A 26,324-nucleotide genomic window follows, 5' to 3' on the forward strand; every position below is an offset into this window, starting at 1 on the left:
ACACATGGAGCCGCTCTGCCCCCCCCCCCCCCCCCCGTTGCTGCTGCTTTCAATTCCCTTTAACCTTTCAGATCAGGACGTAATGAGTCCAAATGAGTCTCACATGCTGCTGCTGCTGCCGCTCCGACCAATCAGCTGCCTCCTCCTCCTCCTCCGAGATGCTTCTGCTCCCATGATCCTCTCTGTTTTTCCTACGTGACTCAGAGCTGAGCGCCGGGCGAGGGCGAGGCGAGGCCGGGCTGTTGTGTGTCTGCAGGGAGTCAAGTGTGTGTGTCAAATGTGTGTCAAGTGTGTGTGTGTGGAGGTAGAAAGTAACTATTAGTGTTTTTTTTACTCTACAAGTTAAAGGGATAATTCACCTAAAATTCAAATTGCACTCATTATTATCTCCTCCTCCTCCTCATGTGGACTAAGGGCTGGGAGAAGTTTCAGAGTCCTCCGTGGCTTCTCTGAGTTAAAGGGGGTCTCGGCGTAGCAGTGCATGTCCATATGACGGTTGCAAATGGATACCAACTGTCTTCATAACAAAAAGACACACCAAAAAACATCCAAATACCTCCATGCTGCTCGGGACAATTTCGGGACAATTTCGCATTTCGGGGCTTCGATACAAGACGGACATTACATACCAGCAGCATGGAGGTATTTGGATGTTTTTTGGTGTGTCTTTTTGTTACGAAGACAGTTGGTATCCATTTGCAACCGTCATATGGACATGCACTGCTACGCCGAGGGAGGGTGAGTAGATAATGAGGGAAATTTCAATTTTGGGTGAACTATCCCTTTAAACGACAGTAAAGTTTAGGGCGGCACGGTGCGGTGGTTCAGGAGGTTCAGGGTTCGATTCCCGGCCCTTTTCTGGGCGGAGTCTGTGTGTGTGTTCTCCATCTTCCTCCAACAGGATCGACAGTATAGACAAACGGTTGTCAAAGTGAGGTCCGGGGACCCTCAGGGGTCCTCGAGAGGGTTCAAGGGGGTCCACAACTTTTTCTTGAAATGTTACCACTTTTTTCTAGATTTTTTAAACTTTTTTTCTTTGGAGAATTTTTTTTTTACCACTTTTTAAAAAACTTTTGTTTTTCTTAATTTTTTTTTTGAAAACTTTTTATAGAATTTTAAAACTTTTTTTTAACTACTTTTTTTTTAATTATTATTTCTTCCCTCTTTTTTTGAGAAATTTGACTACTTTTTCTAGAATTTTTTTCAAACTTTTTTGGGGGAAATTTTAATCCCTTTTTTACTAGAAAATGTTTTGCTTTTTTTTTTTTTTTTTTAAATGTTACCACATTTTTCTAGAATTTTTTTAATTTAAACTTTTCTTGAGTAATTTGTATCACTTTTTTCTAGAAAATGTTTTGCCTTTTTTTCTTCTTTTTTTAAAAAAGAAATCTTACCACTTTTCTCTAGAATTTTTTTATCTAAACTTTTTACATTTTTTTGGGGGGGTTACCAAATCTTTCTAGAAATGTTTAAATGTTTTTGGAGAAATTGTACCACTTTTTTCCAGAAATTTCTCTACAATATTTCCAAAAATTCACACCATTTGCCCTGAATGTACAACATTGACTAACAAAGTAACGTTTTCAGTCTCAGAAGAAATATACGGTATGTGTTCCTTGATGTAGAAAAGTTTGAGAACCACTGGTATAGACGATCGATTCATTTTATTGATTTGGCCTTTTACTTTATTATCTTGTTTCTTCTCTTACTTCATTTCTTTTCCTTTCAAAACAAATATCACTCTACGAGCTCCTTCCCTCCATCTCCAAAACAAAAAACTACAACACTCAGGGGAATTAGTTTTTATTCTCCTGACCTTTTTTTTCTTTATAGCTTTTTCTTAATGTGCAGTTTTTTTTTTTTTTGTCTTTTGACTTTTTGCAGCAGGTTGGCCTGATCCTATTGGTCATAAACCATCTGTGTCCTCACTGATGTAAGTTGTGAAGCAGGAATATGTGGCTTTCCCTCCGGGGACAATAAAGTTTATATTGTATATTATATTGATTTATTGATCTTTTTTCTTTCCATCTCTTTTTTGCCCTTCCTTCTTTCCTCATCATACCTCCTCCCTTTGTTTCCTTCCTCCTGTCCTTGTCTCTCTTCTGTTCTTTTCTGTCCGCTCCTTCCTTCCTTCCTTTCCTTTACATTTGACAGTGTCTTTACTTTGATACTGAGCTAGAAACTCATTTAAAATGAAATAAACTTTATTGTCCCCTGAGTTAAATTTGTCTTGGGCCACAAAGTAGGTCTAGGTTTACCACTGCAGACACAGACAGTATAAGCTACATATACATTTATACAGTTCCATGTGTATGGACAGAGGAGTGACGAGACAATGACTAGAAGATTCATTACAGTAAGAGATGAAAACAACATGTCTACACAGTAAAATCATCACAAATCATATTCAAAGCATAAAATAATCGGTTACCAGGAAATATTCAGAGCAAGTTCAGTCGGAGGGAAGGAAAATATAATTGATTGATTGTTTTACTTCACGAACAACAAGAAAAGTTTCTGCGTGTCTGTATGTGGGGTCAATAGTCTAAAGAATGAATTAAAGCAATGTCCAAACATGGAGCTTTTCAAAATAAAGTAAAAAAAAAAACCGAACTACAAGTAGCCTACTTACTTTTTAAAAATCTTTATTTACCTTATCTTTTTTCATTTTCTCTATTGTTCTAACAATGGAATGAATGATGGGCGATTGATGAAGTGGGACAAGTAAAGTAATCGATCTATTTATGATTCAATAAGCAGCTTCTTCTCACTCCTTTTCCTTCAGGTTTCCTTTTTTTTGTGTGTGTGATTATGCTTTTGTGTTTTGTGTTGTTTTTGGTACTTCAACTATGAAGCAACAAACTGAAATTGTGCCTTATTTTGTTTTACTTATCTAAAATCTATTTAATCAATATATTACAGTAAATGCAAAAAGGGGGCTTCCGCTTCACCCGGCTGGTTCTTTGCTACGGTGCTGGAGGCATCAAAAGTGTCCAAACTGAAGAAAGCAGAGATGCATAGATCTCTTTCTTCTATCAATATATTAAAAAAATAAAATAAAATAAAATAATTAATGAATAAATAAAGAAAAGGAAGACTGTCCCAGCAGCAGCAGTATAATGATGCTTCCTTACAAAAGATACGTAAGTAAAAAAGAAAAAAGAAAGAAAAAAGAAAAAGTCCTCAACACAAGAAAATAAAAATCAAGAATCTTTTTGACCACTTTTTAATTTTTTTTTGTTTTTCTTAATTGTTTTTTGAAAATTTTCCACTTTTTGTAGAATTGTGAAACTTTTTTTTACTACTTTTTTTATTATTATTTTTATAATTTCTTTCCTCCTTTTTTGAGAAATTTTACTACTTTGTCTAGAATTTTTTTCAAACTTTTTTGGGGGACATTTTTATCTCTTTTTTTCTAGAAAATTTTTAACTTTTTTTTTTTTTAGAAATGTTACGACTTTTTACTAGAATTTTTTTTATTTAAACTTTTTTTGAGAAATTTGTATCACTTTATTCTAGAATTTTTTTATCTAAACTTTTTTTTGGGGGGGGGGGTTACCAAATTTTTCTAGAAATGTTTAAATGTTTTTGGAGAAATTGTACCACAAAAAAAAAAAAAGAAAAAAGAAAAAAAAGTCCTCAACACAAAAAAATAAAAATCAAGTCTCAGGAAATAAAACAATAAAAAAAATTAAAAACTTCACTCAGAGTTTAATGGAGTCACTGGTTTCCATGGAGATACCCAAGGTTATGATGGAAGAAAAGATTAGAGCATTTATAGTGCAGTGTGTGTGTGTGTGTGTGTGTGTGTGTGTGTTTGGCCAGCAGAACCAGCAGAGCCCTAACCCCCATTAGCTGCTCCAGTTAAAGCTGCTGGGACCAAGCGAGCGGCCCGTTGGCGTTGGCAACAGCATTGGCAACGGCAACGGCAGCGGCGGCGGCTGCAGGTATTTCCTGTCTCTTGATCTCCACGAGGCAGAGCTGGTTTCTCTGCCTGAGGGGGTTGAAGCTGCAGTAATAAGCTGCTGCGGTTTGATGCCAACACTTTATTATTCAATTTCATTTTGTGGAGCCTGTGTGTGTGAGTGTGTGTGTGTGTCTGTGTGTTGCCAGCTGCAGTATAATTGGAGGGATTTTTTTACTCCATTACATTACAACTCATTCACGTTGGCAGCGTTTTTATAAATGTTTTACTGCCAATTTTCTCGATCAATTATTCCGACAACGTTCCTGCGTTACGACTACAGCGTCGTAAAACATGGCCGACATGAGGCAGAGCACTTCGTTAAAGCTCCACTAATCAAATCATTTACATTAACATTAACCATGAATAAAATAAAACAAAACAAAACAAAACAAAACAACAGCGTTCAGTCTGAATGGATTCGCCAACAACATCAGAGTAATAGTAATAATAACAACTATAACAATAAAACAACATTAAACAACCTGTATGATTTGGTCGTAGCTACGTAGCTAACATTAGCAGAGGGAGTGCATGTAAATGTAACATAATGTGACATATGATGTTGACAGGTTTTTATCATTGAAGTTGGCATGCTAACCAGTCTGCTCTAAAGATGGAACAAAGGTCAAATGTCAAATAAAAATTTAAAACTGGGGCAAAACACTTCCAAAAATAAGAAGAGATATTCATCTTAGAGGTTGATGGACGCTGCTTATTTTAATTTTCTTCACCAGGCTTCACCGGGCCGGCTTCTCTGCTACACTTTGTGTCATCTTTACTGTTGTAGAGCAACATGCATTGTCCAGTTTAACCATCCTCTTGTGTTCAGGTCGCCACTGACCTGTGTTTAATGCATAGAAGTAGCAGATACATTTGTTTATTGCATCAAAGCTTTTTGACTTTGTCAGGAACCTTAAACAAAGTAAAACATTTCCCCCCCCCCCACAAACTTCTAAAACGCTCTGGTTAAAATTATGACATTTGTGTTGTTTGGGTCGGTTATAACGATAAGAACAATAATGAGAGTTAAAACTGAAATTGCAAAACCAACCTTTTCATGGTAATGAAGCCTAACAATGTAACCAAGAGTGAGAAACAAATTGGATGAAAAAAAAGAAGTTTTTTACAGCTGATTTAAGACTCAGGTTAAAACTGACCCTATACAAGAGATGGTAGCAGAAAGCTAACACAAAACGAAGGCTAACTCCAATTAAGGCGTATAAATGCAGAAGAAAATTGATTTCCAATCACAAGAGGAAAGTTAATTGAAGTGAAGGGGTATGCTGACAAAATGGCCCAGGGGCCCACACCAAAAATATTAAAAACCAATATTTGTATGGATAGGAAGCCTAACAATGTAACCAAGAGAAGAAAAACAAATTAGCAGAAGCTAACACAAGACGAAGGCTAACTCCAATTAAGGTGAATAAATGCAGAAGAAAATCAATTTCCAATCACATTATCGGCGTCTTAGTCGGATGAGGAGAATACGATGTCAGTCGGTCTAACGTGTTTACATGCACTTCAGCTGTCCAGTTCTAGTCGGATTAAGGCAATAATTCCGATTTTTCAACGTACAGACTGTGCAAGTGCAAACTCTTTTTGACCCTTCGTTGATCCCATACGAACACGCCCATATAAGGACATTTATAACGTGTGTCTTCTTGGCTTCGTCGATGAAGCTAAATCAGTAAAGACAAAGTGGTCGTAGTCGGAGCCTTTGATGCTTAAATGTGGAGGAGATTTTAAATGGAGCGCAGCGACGATGACGTCATCGCCCTCATCCGCCTGATTGGCCGCAGCTGCTTCCTCATCACGGACTCATTCATCATCACCGCGTTGTAACGTTAACGTGTGTGTGTGAAACCTCCGACCAATCACATTCATTTACCTGCTGCTGCTAAAAAAAAACAACCACTCAGACTGTGGTTGGCTCAAGAGAGAAGAAACTGTGACTTGTGCACTGCAAAAACTCAAAATCTTTCCAAGAATATTTGTCTTATTTCTCGTCAAAATGTCATTTCTAGTTAAAACAAATCTCATTATACATAAAATAAGACTCATCACATTAAAAAGCAGCTTGTTTTTAGACACTTTTTACTTCTTTCAAGCAGATTTTCACTTGAAATAAGTAGAAAAATCTGAGAGTGGAGCAAGTTTTTCTTTCTTATTACAAGCACAAAAAGAAAACGTGCTTTCACTGGCAGATTCTTCTACTTATTTCAAGTGAAAATTAGTTTGAAACAAATGAAAATGACCTAAAAACAAGTTAATTTTTAGGTGATGAGTCTTATTTTAGGTGGAAAGAGATTAGTTTTGACTAGAAATTAGACATTTTGACAAGAAATAAGACAAATATTCTTGGAAAGATTTTGTGTCAGTGAACGCATCGTCAGTCTGAGACGATGACTTCCAGCTCTCTTCTTCCTCTTCCTCCCACACGGCAGCATCTTTAAGCCTTGTGTGTGTGTGTCTCTCTGTGTGTGTGTGTGTGTGTGTGTGTGTGTGTGTGTGAGTGTGTGTTTTCCTCTCAACCTCAAGCAGGGTGTTTGCATTTTGAGGAAAACAGGATGTGAACTTTTTAAGACCACACTAAAGGAGTTTATGATGGAAGGAGACATTGTTTCGCTGTGTTCCTGGGCTTGTATACAAGGGGAACATTGAAACACGCCGGCGGTTAAGATGTATGTGTGTGGTGTGTGTGTGTGTGTGTGTGTGTGTGTGTGTGTGCGGTGGGGGGGTTTATTGGACTCACATGGGCGACATTTTGAGTCAAACCTAATGGTAATTTGCCCGTCACACAGGGACGAAGCGTCGTTACAAGTCATTAAGGTGGAGCTGAGACGACGAGTGATGCTAATTGAGGAGCTAATGAAAGAAAAGCTGCTTCACAGAGTTTCACAGTCGACATCAAATGTGCTGATTGATGTGGGCAGGACATACATACCTCCCATACCTCCCCTTCCCTCTCTCCGGCTTTTTATTAAAGTGTTTTCTTCTTCAAACGGTCACCAAAAGGTTTATTTGTTTGTTTGTTTAGTTGCACAAATGAAAGAATGAGAGAAACGTAGAGAGAGTGGCGCCACCGACGTCAGGATGAGCTTTACGTAACAACGGTAAAATGTTCTAAATACAAAACATGGATAAAAATCCAACTGAAGACCTGAACATCACACTTCCTGGTAGAACTCACTACACTGCAAAAACTCAAAATCTTACCAAGAATATTTGTCTTATTTCTAGTCAAAATGTCATTTCTAGTCAAAACTAATCTAATTCTACTAAAAATAAGACTCATCACATTAAAAAGTAGCTTGTTCTTAGACACCTTTTTACTTATTTCAAGCAGATTTTCACTTGAAATAAGTAGAAAAAGCTGATAGTGGAGCAAGTTTTTCTTTCTTATTACAAACACAAAAAAAACTTGCTTTCACTGGCAGATTTTTCTACTTATTTCAAGTGAAAAAACAAGTTCATTTTTAGGTGATGAGTCTTATTTCAAGTGGAAAGTTAGTTTGATTTGATTAGTTTGACTAGAAATGAGACATTTTGACAAGAAATGAGACAAATATTCTTGGAAAGATTTTGAGTTTTTGCAGTGTGACACAGAATACAATTTCTCTTGATTACAGATACTAAAACTTTTGGTAACCCTTTAATTTACAGGCCGTTAATCATATGAAATAACCTACATATAAATAACAGTCAGTTTCATAGGCAAAAGATTACTCATGCTTTTCATGCTTTGTGGGAAAGGCCAGAATGTTTCTCCACCAAGTTGTTGCAATTGACCGTTATTTCTTGGCTATTTCTACACAATCAATCGTTATTTCTTGGCGATATTTCTTGATGTTACTATGAAATTGACCCTTATTTATTTATTTTTAGACATTATGATGCAATTAATTGTTATTTCTTGGCATTATAACGTACTAAACTGCCTGTAAATTAAAGGGTTATACCAAACACTTCATATCTGTTCATTATGAGAAAAAACGAGCCATGGGCAGAGATCAGCTGTGACTGGGATTCAAACCTCCAACCTCCCGATCCACAGTCAGGACCATTACCCACTCAGAGCCCGTCACCATGGATACGGGCTTCAGTCAATAAAAGTGTTTTTTTAGCGTTTCGTCCAGACGGAAACAGTGTTTTAGGGGTGAAAACTGTGTTTTTTGGGGGGAAAAAATTGGTTTCGTATAGACAGACAGACAGACAACTAGATAGATAGATAGATAGATAGATAGATAGATAGAATGATAGGATGATAGAATGATAGATAGATAGACAGACAGAAAGATAGAACGATAGATAGATAGAACGATAGATAGACAGACAGATAGATAGAACGATAGATAGATAGATAGATAGATAGAATGATAGGATGATAGAATGATAGATAGATAGAACAATAGATAGAACGATAGATAGATAGAACGATACAACGATAGATAGATAGATAGATAGATAGATAGATAGATAGATAGATAGATAGATAGATAGATAGACAGACAGAAAGATAGAACGATAGATAGATAGAACAATAGATAGAACGATAGATAGATAGAACGATACAACGATAGATAGATAGATAGATAGATAGATAGATAGATAGATAGATAGATAGATAGATAGATAGATAGATAGATAGATAGATAGATAGATAGATAGATAGATACAGGGCTCTCAAGTCTCACGCATTTGGCGTGTGACACACGCATTCCCACCCGTTCACACGCTCACACGCCACACATTGTATTTCTCACGCATTTAAATTACCACGGTGACGTCCACCAGTCGCTTTAACAGTGGAACAGATTTGAGGGCGCACTGATCACACGAGAGAGGTGAAGAGACAACAACACTGTTACCTGTTGTAGCCTATTGGCCTGAGCCTGTACCATCGCTAAAACACCCACGACCAGTGAGTAACGAGTCAAAAAGCCGCCGACACTGATCACTGCCTGAGGAGTTTGAAAGCAGCCTCTTAACTTGATGAACGCAGCTCAAACCGACCTGGTGCCTTAGCACGGCGACCAAGCTTTGATAAACACACCGGATCCGCGCCAGTTTACAGTAGGAGCTTAATTAAAAAAAAAAAAAAAAAACGCTCAGCGCGGTGGAGCGGAGAACAGCGGAGTTTCCTCTGCTGCAGCTGATCAGCTGATGTGGTCAAGACGTAGAGTCACAGTCACAGGTGTCTCTCATCTCATCTCATTATTATAGACTTCAACCTCAGAGCTCCTGACCGTCCCTGAACATCACACAGGGACAACATGGAGCTGCCTGTGTGATTGGTTACTGAGTTTTAATGTTTACATCAGGCTGCGTTCAACTAATCAGTCAATGCTACTGTGATTTATACAGTAATCATATAGTGGCAGGAAAGACCATTGCATCTGTATCAAATATTGTGTTGAACAAGTTCAACTTTTCAAGTTCAAAAATTTTTTAGGGTGTTTTCACTGTTCCTAAATGTAAAAATTGGTCACATTGGACCCTCAACATTATTTAAAGGTTAAATAATGTGTTACTTTTTCATTGTGCTGTGCTCTAAAAATAAACTAACAAATACTAGTGTAGAGTCCTGTTTAAGTGCCCAAAATAAGTGATTTGAGGGCATCCTCCCCAAAAATAGCACATTCGCATTCACTGTGCCCCCTCCAATTTTTGGGTTGCATGACGCCCGTGGTTAACTTATTCCAGTCATAAATCATAAATATTTTTGTTTGAATGAATTTATGCGTCATTTGTCAGACATTCATCCCCACTTCAACCAAATCCCCGCTGCCGCTGGTAAAATCTCACTCTGAACTCACTTCAAAACTTGAGAGCCCTATAGATAGATAGATAGATAGATAGATAGATAGATAGATAGATAGAACGATAGAACGATAGAACGATAGATAGAACGATAGAACGATAGAACGATAGATAGATAGATAGATAGATAGATAGATAGATAGATAGATAGATAGATAGATAGATAGATAGATAGATAGATAGATAGATAGATGGTGATACCCTGTGATTGGCCTTTTGTTTGTGTCGGCCACGCCCACTCTGCCTTCTGTTAATTGACTCCTGAGTTTGGTTTGAGGGAAAGCAGGTGTGCAGGTGTTCCTAATAAAGAGCTAACTGGGTGAGCGGCTGCACAGGGGGGCTACTGTGGGAAACGTGCACGTAAACGAGCAGCTCGACTGGTTTCAACGTTACCTTTTATTCTTTAAGTGGATTTAAAGGAGATTAATAAATAAATAACTGAAAAAATGGCGTCTTCTCTGAGAGCTGCAGCGTGCGGAGTGCGAGAGGTTTTATTTCATTTGTTTTCCTGGTGGACTAACGACCCTCAGCAGGTCGCATAGCCTACGTATCTGTGTCGCACTCACCGTCTCAATCATCGCACTATTTATGGTGTGAGGAAATTCACGGGCGTGTGAACAGGAGCCAAGACGTAAACCTGAACCTGATGTGAGCTGAGTGATCCCGACCAGAACCCCGAGAGCCCATCATCCAAGTGTGTGTGTGTGTGTGTGTTTGCAGGGCGAGCCAAGAAGAGGAGGAGGAAGGGTTGGGGTGGTGGAGTGGGGGGCAATTCCTACTAATTTGAAGCAAGTTGGGTGATTTTATGAACTAAGCTGTGAAATATGACTTTAATAATGGCTGCAAATGGAGAGAGAGGGAGAGGGAAAGAGGGAGAGGGAATACGCTACGCTCGGAATAAAAGTGTGGAAAATCAAGAAGTGAAAAAAAAAATTCCAGTGTTGGGATCAACACCAGCTCACCGCCACCACCACCACCCGCCGCCGCCGCCCTGGCGAAGCCCACCAGTTAATGAAATGTGAAAATACTTGTGGGCGCGGCGACTATGTGCTCAGCGAAATCCAGCTCCATAAACTGATGATTAAACCGATGTCCCTGCGGCGGAGGAGGAGGAGGAGGAGGAGGAGGAGGTGGGGGCTTAATTCTTTTTTTCGTGTCTCGCCTCACTCCCGAGTCCATGACCAGCAGATAGACACCATCCTTTCAACTGTGCGTGCAGTAACAAGGGAGATAGAGCCGTATCGCCCGTAATTAGCTTAGCACAAACACTGGAAGTGTATGGGTAGTGTTAGCCTGCCTCCACCTAAAGTTGCTAATTAGCTTAGCTCAAACACTGGAAGTGTATGGGAAGTGTTAGCCTGCCTCCTACCTAAAGTTGCTAATTAGCTTAGCTCAAACACTGGAAGTGTAGGCTATAGGTAGTGTTAGCCTGCCTCCACCTAAAGTTGCTAATTAGCTTAGCTCAAACACTGGAAGTGTATGGGTAGTGTTAGCCTGCCTCCACCTAAAGTCATCAGAGAATCTCTTCAGCAACTTTAAACGGAAACCGGCGGGCCGATCTTCGTCTCAGAGCTGACAAAACTCTCCGGTAAGGCATCTTGAGCGGTCAAATGCCGATAACGGGACGAGATCGGTCAAAACGGAGGGTTCAAGCAAAGACGGTTTATTTTGGTTCAAGCTAGCTACATCGAGGGTAGCTTAGCTTCCTGTTTCAAAGTAAAAGCACAAATTCTATCGTCATGGTTTTCTGTATGTAAAGGACAACAGGTGTTTTATTTTGTGAAAGTAACCGGAAGTGCGTTGGTCACAACGGCTAGCTTGAGTAGCGCCGAATTCGTCCGAACAAAATAGTAAACAGCTGGTATTTAGACAGATTAACGACACACTGCTGATCTAAACGGCTACTTTCTCATCTAAACATGTTTGAAATGTGGATAAAGTGAAATATATTTACAGAGTTTAGAGCTAAAATGAAATTATTTCGGCTCGGGTAGGAGGCAGGCTAACACTACCTATACACTTCCAGCGTTTGAGCTAAGCTAATTAGCGACTTTAGGTAGGAGGCAGGCTAACACTACCCATACACTTCCAGCGTTTGAGCTAAGCTAATTAGCGACTTTAGGTGGAGGCAGGCTAACACTACCTATACACTTCCAGCGTTTGAGCTAAGCTAATTAGCGACTTTAGGTAGGAGGCAGGCTAACACTACCCATACACTTCCAGCGTTTGAGCTAAGCTAATTAGTGACTTTAGGTGGAGGCAGGCTAACACTACCCATACACTTCCAGTGTTTGAGCTAAGCTAATTAGCGACTTTAGGTAGGAGGCAGGCTAACACTACCCATACACTTCCAGCGTTTGAGCTAAGCTAATTAGTGACTTTAGGTGGAGGCAGGCTAACACTACCCATACACTTCCAGTGTTTGAGCTAAGCTAATTATGGGCGATACGGCTCTATCTCCATGGTTACTGCACGCACAGTGGAAAGGATGGTGTCTATCTGCTGGTCATGGAGTGAGGCAAGACATGAAAAAAAGAAAAGAAATGTTGGCGTATCCCTTTAACGGGGGCACCACCCTGCCTTCACCCCCGGCCCTGTGGTTGCATAATATATTTTTTTAAAAGTGGTGATACTCGTGTGTTTGGACGTCGCTCTTTTTATAGCCTAGCTGCCGCGCCGCCTAAATTTAGAAAGTGCAAAACTGAAAATAATGATTCTGTGGAGTCGAGTCGAGTCGCACAAACCAGCGTTTAATCAGCTCTGCTGCAGTAATGTGGGGCATTTATCAACATTACAGCACAGACACCTCCCCGAGACATAAAAAGCACATGTTGGGAAAGTCCCTCTCTCTCCTCCTCCTCCTCTTCCTCCTCCTCCTCCTCCTCCTCCTCCTGCAGCTCCGCCTTCGACCAACGCGTTCCCCTGTGAGAGCGAACTAGAGAACGAGCCTGGGAAAGAGTTAAGGGATGTTGTTCATTGTCACATGACATTAGGAGCAGCGGCAGAAACTCTCCTCCTCCTCTGAACTGCCTCCTCCTCCTCCTCCTCCTCCTCCTCCCTCTCTAACCCCCCTCCCCCTCTACTCCCCCTCCTCCTCCTCAGCTCCGTATGCACATCTTGCCTGCAGATGTGGCGAAACCGCAAACACTTCAAAGTGCCTCCCCTCAGACCAACAGCGTTCCCTGACGCCAACTGTAAATGTCCTGGACACAGTGCACGGAAAATATTAAACCCCCCTAATTTGCAATGAACAGCCAGGCTGAAGCAGGCAGACATCTGAACAGGCCTCCTCCTCCTCCTCCTCCTCCTCCTCCTCCTCCTCCTAAAAACACTTAATGACTCATCATTGTGCCGTGAACCGGGGGGAGAAAGACAAGAGACTCATCTCTGTGTCTGTCTGCAGGAATGCTGCGGCTCCCGCTGCCGACGGACACTCAGGTAGATAGGAAAAGATAAGACAAGTCAAGTAAAGTTAAGTTAAGTTAAGTTGGGATAAGATAAGATACGATAAGACAAGTTAAAGGGACAACAAGTAGTTTCTATTTGGTTATAAAAAAGTCTCATATTAATGTGGATGAATCTACGTTACCACTTGTTAATGGTCCATTTTAGATAAATCTATGGTTTTGTCTCTATGGTTATTTTGTTATTATTAGTGGTGGTGGAAATGCTGGGCGAGCCGACCAGCGTTTCTTTACTTTCGGTTTCGTGGCGAGTCATGAGAATAACGCCGCCGAATCTCCGTTTATGGTGGGAACTACGACGGTATGTGATCGTCTTCCAACCTCTGACTTTAATTCTTGATGAATGAAAACATGAGTCTGTCTTGCGCCGGTCAAAGAATTTCACGGTGCGGAGGCTCATAAATGTAGTGTGGAAACACTTCGCTTTAACAAAACTCCTCGTTGTTCCTTTAAGTTAACTTAAGTTAAGATTAGATGATTAAGATGAAAATTGAAATACGTTGAAATAAGGTCAAACAAGTTAAGATAAGATAATAAAGGTTAACTTAAGCTAAGATATAAGGTCAGATAAGATAAACTAAGATTAGCTAAAATAAGATAACTCAAGTTAAAGCAGAAGTCAGCGATCCGGTGGTTTTGTCTAACTTCCTGTCAACCAATGGAGTTAACAGTCCCCGCCCTCGTCCCTACGTCACCACATTCAGGCGCATCCCTTGGCTGCACACACAGAGAGGACTGCCCCTTTATGCCGTTCTCTCTCCTCATTGGATAAAGGTTGTAGGATACAAGGAAAGTTTTCTCCTGGGCTCAGAGCAGAGCAGAGTGACTGACAGACCCGTGTTTCAGACCAAACACTCTATAGAAGTGATTGCTGTCGGAAGATACAACTATTTAAGACTTAGATTAACACAAACATTCACCTTACTTCTCCTCCTCCTAAAAACACTTAATGACTCATCATCGTGCCGTGAACCGAGGGAGAGAGGAGAGAGACTCATCTCTGTGTCTGTCTGCAGGAATGCTGCGGCTCCCGCTGCCGACGGACAACATCTGCAACATCTGCAGGCCACTCCACTCCACCGCCGCCGTCGTGTCAGACGCTTACCTGGCGGTGTGTCATCAAAAACATGTCCGCTCTGACTCAGAGGGAAAGACCCAAAGAAAAGACAGAAAGAAAAAGGAGGGGGGGAGGAGAAGGAGCAGTGATGGATGTTGGTGTGATTGTGTTTGCAGAGGAAAAGGTCTGAGGCCTCTTCCTCCGTTAAAGGGACAACGAGGAGTTTTGTAAAAGCGAAGTGTTTTCACACTACATTTATGAGCCTCCGCACCGTGAAATTCTTTGACCGGCGCAAGACAGACTCATGTTTTCATTCATCAAGAATTAAAGTCAGAGGTTGGAAGACGATCACATACCGTCGTAGTTCCCACCATAAACGGAGATTCGGCGGCGTTATTCTCATGACTCGCCACGAAACCGAAAGTAAAGAAACGCTGGTCGGCTCGCCCAGCATTTCCACCACCACTAATAATAACAAAATAACCATAGAGACAAAACCATAGATTTATCTAAAATGGACCATTAACAAGTGGTAACGGAGATTCATCCACATTAACATGAGACTTTTTTATTGTCGCAGAATTTTTCGAAACTCCTCGTTGTCCCTTTAAGATAATGATGTAGGTCGGGGGGACCGTGAGCCGCGAGTTTACTCTTCGTCACATGACGACAGTGGCGGTGGTTTCCTGTACCTATAGGGGTGTAACCATAGACTGTAAAAAGAATGGACGTAGCGTCCGTGACGTCCCCCATTGGTTTTGGGGAGTCGTTTTTGTGACTCCAATATGGCGGCCTGAACAGCGCCATGTTGGATTGGCCGGCCGAGAACCCGCCCACTGGCCTCGAAGCAGCTGTCCACGGAGCTGCTCGGACCTGTCACTCAATGTTTCCGCGCCCTAATTGGCCAGAGTTTTAACCTAATAACAGTAAAACAGTAGAGTTAAACCCCTCAGAGTGTGTGCGGGGGTAGAAACTATCGATTGAGACCAGAAAACGTTCTGACACCAGGCTTTTAACATGTTTACTGAGGATGTAAAGTGGGTGATTTTAACATGGGGGTCTATGGAGAATGCTCCCTTCTGACACCAGCCCCCAGAGGAAGCCGGGGGGATTGCAGTTTTTTGAACACGGAAGTGAGCTTCACTTCTCAGACCCACAACTGCCCCCTTGGGTGTAACCTACAGCCAGTGCACTATTTGTTTTTGTATTCAGTAAGAAACCGGAAGTGGGCGCACTGACTTCAGCCGAGCTAGTGCTACGCCGAGCTAGCCGGCTAACTTCCGTTTTAGCTCTGGGCCAACTAGAACGGGAATAAAATAATTTAATCGTGTGGCTCTTCTAGACTTTCCAAACATAATCGGACTGAATGGATTTGAAATTCTGGTAGTGGAACGAGTCGTTTCTCTGGGGTTGTAACACTATATTCTATTATATAGGGCTGTACAGCCAGTGCACTATTTGTATTTGGATTCGGATTCAGGCTTTTAAAAAAAACTTTGGATTTGGATTCGGGAAGAAACTTGAAGTGGGCGCACTGACTTCAGCCGAGCTAGTGCTACGCCGAGCTAGCCGGCTAACTTCCGCTTCAGCTCTCGGCTAACTAGAACGGGAATAAAATAATTTAATGGTGCGGCTCTTCTAGACTTTCCAAACGTAAACAGACTGAATGGATCAGATTCTGGTGGTGAAACGAGTCGTTTCGCGGGGGTTGTGACACATTTTATAGCCGCTAGCTTCTTTTCCTATTATTGTCTATGAGAAAAATGCCAAGTTGTTGAACGGTGAGCACTTCCTGTCTACTGTGATGCAATGCATGCAGGGAGTTGCTGTTTCTTAGCAACCCTAACGTGAACTAGACACAAATGAAACAGGCGCTCTACTGGTGTTGTGCTTCTATGGCGGTTGCACCAGCGTTAAGGTGCGTTAGCGCCACCTACTGTGTTGGAGTGTGAACCAGAATCACCTGGTTATGTTGCTGCTGCTGATCCAAACGTTTCTTTTTCTTTAGAGAAAAGCTCCCGAATAATGAGGAGAAACTTCGGACAGCAAAACTATTCGGGATCGAAGCATTATTTGTGAACTTCTGAATACATATTCGAGTATTCGGGTTCGGGTACACCCCTAGTACCTACAACACTTGTTGATCCTCTGATTGGCTGCAACAGAAACGACAGTCAGGTTGTAGAGAGAAATAAACAAACAACGACTGAGTGTTGAGCAATCTGTGAGTGTGTTTGAACCCATGTGTGTGTGTGTGTGTGTGTGTGTGTTGCAGCGGCAGCACATGTGCTCGCTCACATGCTGGCGTAGGCACCGTGTGTACGTGGGATTGCGTGCCGGCTCAGACCTCTGCGTGCCGTGCGATCGCTGCAGAAATACCCCCAGAAAAAAAAAAAACCAACCGCCGCCTCAACTCAACTCAACTCAACTCGACTCGACTCAACTCTGCAGCTCACGGCCGTTTTTCTCATGGAAGATGAAATGCTCGCTGCTGCTTCGCCGAATCCCAGAGGGGGCTGCTGGGAAGGGTTGAAAAAAAATGAGGGAGGGAGGGAGGAGGGGGGAGGGGGGAGGGGGGGGGGAAACATGGCAACATCTCCTCTGATTCCACATCCCAGGGAACTTTGACCTCCAGCAGAGAAACCAAAATAAAAATCCCCTTCTCGCCGCCAAGCCAGCACAACAGGAAGATGGGGTCGCGGAGGAGAGGTGGAGGGAGGGAGAACAATGAAGCCTCTCTCTCCTCTGGCTCCAGATGGGTGCTTTCTGACAGCTCAAAGCTTTTGTTCAATAAAAATAAGAGGGCATTTGCTTTGGTGCGGCTGCCAGACATTGTAAGGTTTCTCATGACGACGCACCGGAGGATCTTCCACCACAGGCGAGATGTGGCGAGGAAGAAAAAACCCCACCAGTGTGATGTATTACCACGCCGCTGCTGGGTTTGTGTTCCAAGTAACACATGCAAACACACACACACACATGCAAACACAGACACATGCAAACACACACATACATGCACACATACACACACATAACAGATTGGCTTCAGGTGCACGGATCATAATGCAGAGATTGTGTTTGCATATGTTCGTTGGTCTGAGCCACAAGTCAGAGAGACGTTCTGCTTTTTACTGGAGAAACGTTCTGACCGAGTCTGACGAAGCAAACGAGTGAAGTCACAGATAAGTTAAGTTAAAAAAGTTAAGATAAGATTAAAGTTGAAATTAGGAAGATAAGAGATAAAATAAGAGATAAGATAAGATAAGATTAAATAGATACGTTAAGACAAGTTAAATTAAGATAAGTTAAGACAAGAGAGAAGACAAGTCAAGTCAAGTTAACTTAAGTTAAGATGAAAGTTGAAATAAGACCAGTTAAGATATGATGATATAGGTTAATATAAGATAAGTTAAGATAAGATAAGTTAAGATTAGCTAAAATAAGATAAGATAAGATAAGATAAGATAAGATAAGATAAGATAAGATAACTTAAGTTAAGTTAAGTTTAGATAAGATTTAAGTTGAAATAAGGTAAGACCATCTAAGATAAGTTAAGATATGATGATATAGGTATAAGATAAGATAAGTTAAGATAAGATAAGTTAAGATGAGCTAAAATCAGATAAGATAAGATAAGATAACTTAAGTTAAATTAAGTTTAGACAAGATTAAAGTTGAAATAAATTGAAGTAAGGTAAGATCAGTTAAGAGAAGAGAATTTAAGATTAGCTAAAATAAAATAAGATAAGATCAAGTTAAGTTAAGTTTAGATAAGATTAAAGTTGAAATAAGATAAGGCGAGTTAAGATAAGAAGAAAAGTTAAGTCAAGTTAAGTAAGGATGAAGGATGAAAGTTGAAATAAGATGAAATAAGGTAAGAAAAGTTAAGAAAAAATGAACTAGATTAAGACAAGACCAGATAAAATAAATTAGATTAAGTGACATAAATATAACTTAATTTGGGATACGTTAAGATAAATTATAAGTAGGGCTGTCAGAGTTAACGCGTTAATCGCGATGCGATTAATTTAAAAAATTAACGCGTTACATTTTTTTTAATCGCTGTTAATCGCGGCCCATTTTGTCCTCTGTCTGCTGTCCCAGCTGTCCTCTCTGCAGCACCGCGACACAAACGCGCTACGTAATCTGCATTCTTTTGTTAATGACTACACAAATATACACAGTCTAACATATATCCACAGCTCCATGCATTGATTTTTTGACGGCTTTGTTTTAAACAAATGCACATGGCAATGTATTGATTTTTTTGACGGCTTCTTGTCAACAAATGCACATAATGTATTGATTTTTTTTACTTCGGTTGTCAACAAATGCACATGGCCAGGCAGAGGTGTAGCAAAGTAAAGGGCAATTTCAACTGGATGCGATTTGTTTCAATTCTGTGTGAGTTTCATGCATCATGTGTTATGATTTGGTAGGCCTACTAGGTCTGGTCTAAAAGTTGTTTGTCTAGAGATTATAACACTTTGGCTTGGACTTTCAACACTTTGGAGTGTTGAAAGTCCAAAGCGCCATATATAATATTTTTAATAGAGATTAATCGCGAGTTAACTATGGAAAAAATGCGATTAATCGCGATTAGAAAAATTAATCGTTTGACAGCCCTAGTTATAAGACATAACAGTATAATCAAAACTATAGTCTTTAATTATCTGGGAGATAGGGGGGGTGGAGTGGAGTCAGACTCGGTGGAGCGGCGTCCATCTTTATCTCCAGAGTCTCGTTTTCACCTGAACAGACGACGACGTGACGACGTGACCCTGAACGCAGCGTTTTCAGACCGAAACCACGGAGGAGGAGGAAGGTGGAAACGTGGCAGAGCAGAGGAGAGAAGAGAAGGTTCAACACAAACATGAAGCACAGGCCACCACCGCGCTGTGTGTGTCTGTGTGTGTCTGTGTGTGTGTCTGTGTGTGTCTGTGTGTGTGTGTGTGAGTGTGTGTGGCACTTGGATGGATGAAGTGTGATGCTGGCTTCGTTCAGGACGCACGTCTCGGTCTCACGATCCCTACGACTAAACCTCATTACCGTTTAAAAATACTACGATTCGTTGTGGATTTGTTTTCAATTACAGTCTAATTTAGACACACACACACACAAACACACACACACCTCTCTCTCTCACACACGCACACACATGCACAAATCCACACTTTTCTCATACTGGATAAGAAAAGTCTGTGTGTGCAAAACCATAAATATTTTACGGCACCAATGGGATTCAGATCTGATTATGGCTTCGTAGGGTAAGAGTGTGTATGTGTGCATGATGTGCGTGCACGTTTGTGTGCGTGCACGTTTGTGTGTGTGTGTGTGTGCGTGTCACGACCTTGAAGGCAGCTAAGCCAACAGATCCTCCGTTTATAAAAATCAAAGTGGATCCATGTGTTTTTGTTTTCCCTCCTCGTCCTCATAAAGCATCTCACACGTTTGACTCACGGACGATGGTGTAATCTCTCTGCTGCTGCAAGTCCTTCTTCTTCCCTGTGATGGCTTAATGTGTGTGTGTGTGTGTGTGTGTGCGTGCGTGTGCATGTGTGTGTCTGTTTTCATTAAGCTGAATAGTTGTAGTAATGTGTGTGTTGCAGGGCAGAGGTTAGTGGACGTGTTGTAGCTACAGCGCTCAGCGGCAGCAGCGGCGGCGGCGGTTGATGGGAAATGTTTCTTTTCTCCGTGATTGAGGCCAAACTCAGTAACAGACGTGAATGTTAACAGGTGTCGTAGTTTAGTAATAATCACTTCAATCATGGAGAACGGCTGCGTGTGTGTGTGTGTGTGTTTTAGTGTGTATTGACGGGAGCAGCGACACACTTTTCACTGTGCACAGTAACTGAGTAAAACTGTACTTCAGTAGGCTACATATCCAGAGGATGTATTAGATTTCTTTGGTACTTATTACTCTTACTTGAATACATTTCACTGCAAAAATTCAAAATCTTACCAAGAATATTTGTCTTATTTCTAGTCAAAATAAATCTAATTCTACTTAAAATAAGACTCATCACATTAAAAAGCAGCTTGTTTTTAGACACTTTTTTACTTTTTTCAAGCAGATTTTCCACTTTAAAATAAGTAGAAAAATCTGATAGTGGAGCAAGTTTTTCTTTCTTATTACAAGCACAAAAAAACTTGTTTTCACTGGCAGATTTTTCTACTTATTTCAATTGAAAATGTATCTGAAACAAGTGAAAACTGTCTAAAAAGTTCATGTTTAGGTGATGAGTCTTATTTTAAGTGAAAAGAGATTAGTTTTGACTAGAAATGAGACATTTTGACAAGAAATAAGACAAATGGCGGGAGCCCAGCATGCATGATGTCATAACACCTTCTGCTGCGTGTTTGAGTGTGCGTTAAAGGGATAGTTCAACATTTTGGCAAACAGGCCCATTGCCATAATCCCTATAGTCATAGCAGTAGGTTCGTTACCTTTAATTGTCGGTGCAAGCTATTTTTAGAACGGCGGAGCAGAGCCGTGAGCTGCTCAGAGCTACGCTACGGAGGCTCATTAAGGGATTTCTTTTTGGTTTCCCTCATCAAACTCATCAAATACACAATCCAACAACTCCACAACGCTCTGGTGGACAAGTTGTGACCTGCACATTCACCACGCTATGAGATAATAACACAACGTTACCACACAGAGTTGTTTTAGAGGTAAATACAGAGACTGTTGATGAAAAACTGTCCCTGAAGGCAACACGCATCAGTGGTTTTGCATGAATTTCCCTCTAAAACAACTCTGTGTGGTAACGTTGTGTTATTATCTCATAGCGTGGTGAATGTGCAGGTCACAACTTGTCCACCAGAGCGTTGTGGAGTTGTTGGATTGTATTTTATTTACCTTCAGCAAGTCTTGTGTGTGACGTTTAAGGAAACGGAGATCGACGGCCTCTTGATCAACTTCACGGGCAGCAGGTGCATGATGAGGAGCAGCAGGCGGAGATTATTGATTATTGACCGTGGAAGGGAATTCATTTGCATGTTTTTGTTCCCCAGACATGAGATCTCACAAAAACTCACATGATCACAACGTGACCGCGGAATAAAATCGACATATGGAGGCACAAAACACATTGGCTCTTCCCTGTCTGTCTGCTGACCTGGAGTTCACACACCACAACTGATTTGATGTTTCCTGAAGCAGCAACAAAAACACACATGAAGTTTATTTGAGTCGACGAGTGGAGCGAGTCCAGACTGAACTCAGGCGCTGTGACGCTTTACATCATGTTTTTCTAATTATCGATGCTGTTCAATGGGTTTTATTGTCGATTCTTCTGTTATCTGTTATTTTAATGTTATTTATTGTATTTTTTATGCTGATTTTTTAATTTAAATGCTGCTTTTTTATTTATATATATATTTTTTATCATATTATATTGTGTTTTTATTTTATTTTTCTTACTATTGCTATATTTTATCGTTGTTTTTAATCTTCGTGCATTAGTCTCCATGTCATTCTTCTTGTTTCACTTCTTATGTAAATCAAAATGTAAAGCACTTTGAGCGGCATTTATTTGCATTGAAAGGTACTATATAAATACAATTTAATTGATTGATTGATTGATTTTGCTCTGTAAAATGTTGAAGTTCAACATATCCAGTCCTTTTTCATTTTTGAACACTTCAAATTCCAGTTTGTTTGCGCAATGCACAACCTCATTCTCAGTGCTACAGAACTTTCTTGTATTATTATTATTACTATTAATTATTATTATTATTAATAAGACCACACCGTTGTTAGAGTATTTGCTCCATTGCAGCTCAGTGAAGCCGTCAAACTAAGAATATGACATGAAATTGCTCCCTCGGCCAAAAATGGACCTATGACATCATCTGGTAGAAAACATGAAAAACTACAAATTTCAAGTGTTGAGTTTAGAACGAAAGACATTTGACCTAAATTGTACGATTTAACACTAAATAATATAAGGCATTAAAAAACAGCAACAGTGGGTTTTAATTGGCCACGATGGAGCGACAACTGGACGCGAACAACAGGATATTATTGATAAAATGTCATTCAATCTGCGTTAACACGGATAAAATGCTCCCGAAAAAAAAAGAAAAAAGAGAAAAGAAAGTAAAGTAAACTGAACACAAGTCAGTTTTAAACGTATTTGAGTAGACTCAAGCTTTTCAATTCATTCATACTATTCTTCACTAAATCAAGTAATTACCACCCATTTCATACATCCATACATCCATCTTTCATCTTCTACTTTTACTCTTCAGATATTGTTTCATCTGTTTCTCTGGAGCGGCCTGGCAGAATAATTTCCTTCGGGATGAATAAAGTTTTATCTAATCTAATCTAATCTAAAATCTATATTAGTAATGGTTCAAAATAGTTTTCAAGCTGTCAGTTTTAAATGTATTTGAGTACCGGTAGACTTCAGACTTTCAATTTCATACTAATCTTCAACAATTCAAGTAATTTCCAACCATTTCATACTCTTCATATATTGTTTCATCTCTTCAAGATTGCTTCAGCAGTTTCTTCACTTCATTCTGCATTAATTGTTTCAACAATTTATTCAGCTCATTCAGCTTCCAGCTTTCAGCATTCACCCGTATTTCCTTCAGGAAATGCAGCATTCTCTAGTTGATAAGATGGATGGATGGATGGATGGATGGATGGATGGATGGATGGATGGATGGATGGATGGATGGATGGATGGATGGATGGATGGATGGATGGATGGATGGATGGATGGATGGATGGATGGATGGATGGATGGATGGATGGATGGATGGATGGATGGATGGATGGATGGATGGATGGATGGATGGATGGATGGATGGATGGATGGATGGATGGATGGATGGATGGATGGATGGATGGATGGATGGATGGATGGATAGATAGATAGATAGATAGATAGATAGATAGATAGATAGATAGATAGATAGATAGATAGATAGATATAATATAAAATATAAAGTGCAGTCAGGGCTAGAACAACAGTAATAAATACATATAAATACACTGCAAAAAATCAAATATCTTACCAAGAATATTTGTCTCATTTTTAGTCAAAATGTCATTTCTAGTCAAAACTAATCTCATTCTACTTAAAATAAGACTCATCACATTAAAAAACAGCTTGTTTTTAGCCACTTTTTCACAGATTTTCACTTAAAATAATCTGATAGTGGAGCAAGTTTTTCTTCCTTATTAGAAGCACAAAAACCTGCTTTCACTGGCAGATTTTTCTACTTATTTCAAGTGAAAATGTGTTTGAAACAAGTGAAAATGATCTAAAAACAAGTTACTTTTTAGGTGATGAGTCTTATTTTAAGTGGAAAGAGATTAGTTTTGACTAGAAATGAGACATTTTGACAAGAAATAAGACAAATATTCTTGGAAAGATTTAGAGTTTTTGCATTGTACATCAATCCTAATCTAAATAAATGTCATTCAATCTGCGTTAACACGGATAAAATGGTCAAAAAAAGAAAGTAAACTGAACACAAATGTCCAGCGTCGAGTCCAGAGGGTTAAATATCATTAAGATTATTCGATGACAGGTTTTTCCCTCCGGTGTGATGGAGCCTTTTTATCCACGTCTATCCCATTGGCCCTTTGAGAGACTCCAAACACCTCTGCACACACACACACACACACACTCAGACACACACTCACACACACACACACACACACACACACACACACACACACACACACACACACACACACACACACACACACACACACACACACACACACACATGTAGCTGGCGGTGATGATTGTCAGCCGTATCTATTACCAATTCCAGTACGGTTGGATTTGGTTTTGCAGCAATAAGACAGTACGTGTAATGACAGCATTAAGGCTTGTTCTGCATATATAGAGTTTCAGGGAAAACGGAGACAGATGCTTCTCCCTCGCTGCTCGTACACGTCAACAGAAATAAAGGCAAAAAAACACATTCCTGGTGGCTGCGTTGGCCGTGTTCAGCCCTCGTCTGTCTGTCTGTCCGTCTGTTAGTGTGTCTGTGTGTGTTTCAAGGGCCCGGATAACAGGCGGCGGCGGCGAGGAGGAGAAAAGGCCTGGATGTGCACTGCAAAAACTCAAAATCTTACCAAGAATATTTGTCTTATTTCTTGTCAAAATGTCATTTCTAGTCAAAAAAAAAATCTCATTCCACTTAAAATAAGACTCACCACCTAAAAATGAACTTGTTTTAGATCATTTTCACTTGTTTCAAACTAATTTTCATTTGAAATAAGTAGAAAAATCTGCCAGTGAAAACAGGTTTTTTGTGCTTGTAATAAGAAAGAAAAACTTGGTCCACTATCAGATTTTTCTACTTATTTCAAGTGAAAATCTGCTTGAAAGAAGTAAAAAGTGTCTAAAAACAAGCTGCTTTTTAATGTGATGAGTCTTATTTTAAGTAGAATGAGATTTGTTTTGACTAGTAGAAATAAATTTTGACTAGAAATAAGACAAATATTCTTGGTAAGATTTTGAGTTTTTACAGTGTAACTTTTGCTTTTCCATCCAATTTTTCTACTTATTTCAAGTGAAAATCAGCTTGAAACAAGTGAAAATGATCTAAAAACAAGTTAATATTTAGGTGATGAGTCTTATTTTAAGTGGAAAGAGATTCGTTTTGACCAGAAATGAGACATTTTGACAAAGAAATAAGACAAATAAATATTCTTGGTAAGATTTTTCTAAGAGTTTTTGCAGTGTAGTCGACTCGAAGCCGAGGCTCCTTTCCATCGTCAGCCGGTAACGTGAGTAATGAGCTCTGTCAGACGCTGGCGGCTGACTGATGTTTTCCACCGCAGACGAACCTCCCTGAGCGCTGACGGCCACATGCTAACGACAGATCGACACACACACACACACACACACACACACACACACACACACACATACCCCACGCCACGGAAAACGCAAAAAACGGTGGCGTACACGTCTCACCGAGATGAGATACGCGGCCTCGGCTCGAGGTCACGACCCCGACGCACGCAGCAGCAGCAGCAGCAGCAGCAGCAGCAGCGTCGAGATGTTTGGTACTTTGTGTTCTTTGGGTTGTGTGTGTGTGTGAGAGAGAGAAAGAAACGAGTTCACTCAAGAGTTTCTGTGTCTGAACTTCTTCAACGATTTCAACCCTCAACTGTCAGATCCAGTTGTAGCGTCGGCGCGTTAATGCGACGTGAGCGGGCTGAAAGGCAATTTGGGGGGAAATGAGGAACAAGTTCAAAGCTCAGAGGGAGAAACAACTCGTTTTTCGTCTAAAGACTTGAACCTCGACTCAGTTTTTTACACCAATATGTTTTCACTTTATCACCAGAGGGCCTGACTCAGTATATTATCATTAACGCATACAGTTATTAAGATAGATGTTTGTGTTAAAGCTCCTTCAAAATAAAGGTAGATGTTTGTGTTAAAGCTCCTTCAAAATAAAGGTAGATGTTTGTATTAAAGCTCCTTCAAAATAAAGGTAGATGTTTGTGTTAAAGCTCCATACAGTATAAAGGTAGATGTTTGTGTTAAAGCTCCATACAGTATAAAGGTAGATGTTTGTGTTAAAGCTCCATACAGTATAAAGGTAGATGTTTGTATTAAAGCTCCATACAGTATAAAGGTAGATGTTTGTATTAAAGCTCCATACAGTATAAAGGTAGATGTTTGTATTAAAGCTCCATACAGTATAAAGGTAGATGTTTGTGTTAAAGCTCCATACAGTATAAAGGTAGATGTTTGTGTTAAAGCTCCATACAGTATAAAGGTAGATGTCCATGTGTAGTGTGATTATAAAGCAGCTCTAGGTTCTATATTAATACTGTGAAAGTATCAAAGCCTCAGTCCACAGAGAAATGCACACAGCCTGTATTCAGAAACTGAGCCTTAAAACCAGCCGTCAGGACTTCCTGTCACTTTGTGATGTCACAACTAAGCCCCGCCCCCTCACCACCACCTGGACCCACCATCCAACAACAACTTTGCAGGATTTTAAGTTTCTCTGAGTGTTTTAT

The 26,324-nt window shown here is 40.2% G+C and overlaps 1 long non-coding RNA gene across 1 annotated transcript in view; it reads left to right on the forward strand.

The window, feature by feature from the left end:
• Positions 1–18,937, forward strand: part of LOC310984394 — a 62,998-nt gene extending 44,061 nt beyond the window's left edge. Inside the window, exon 3 of the long non-coding RNA XR_014595307.1 lies at positions 18,760–18,937. This is a non-coding gene — a long non-coding RNA (uncharacterized lncRNA). The remainder of the gene's footprint in view (positions 1–18,759) is intronic.
• The last annotated feature ends 7,387 nt before the right edge of the window (positions 18,938–26,324 follow it).

Source organism: Trachurus trachurus (genome assembly GCF_905171665.1).
Source record: "Trachurus trachurus genome assembly, chromosome: 4".
In the NCBI taxonomy this organism is placed as follows: Eukaryota; Metazoa; Chordata; class Actinopteri; order Carangiformes; family Carangidae; genus Trachurus; species Trachurus trachurus.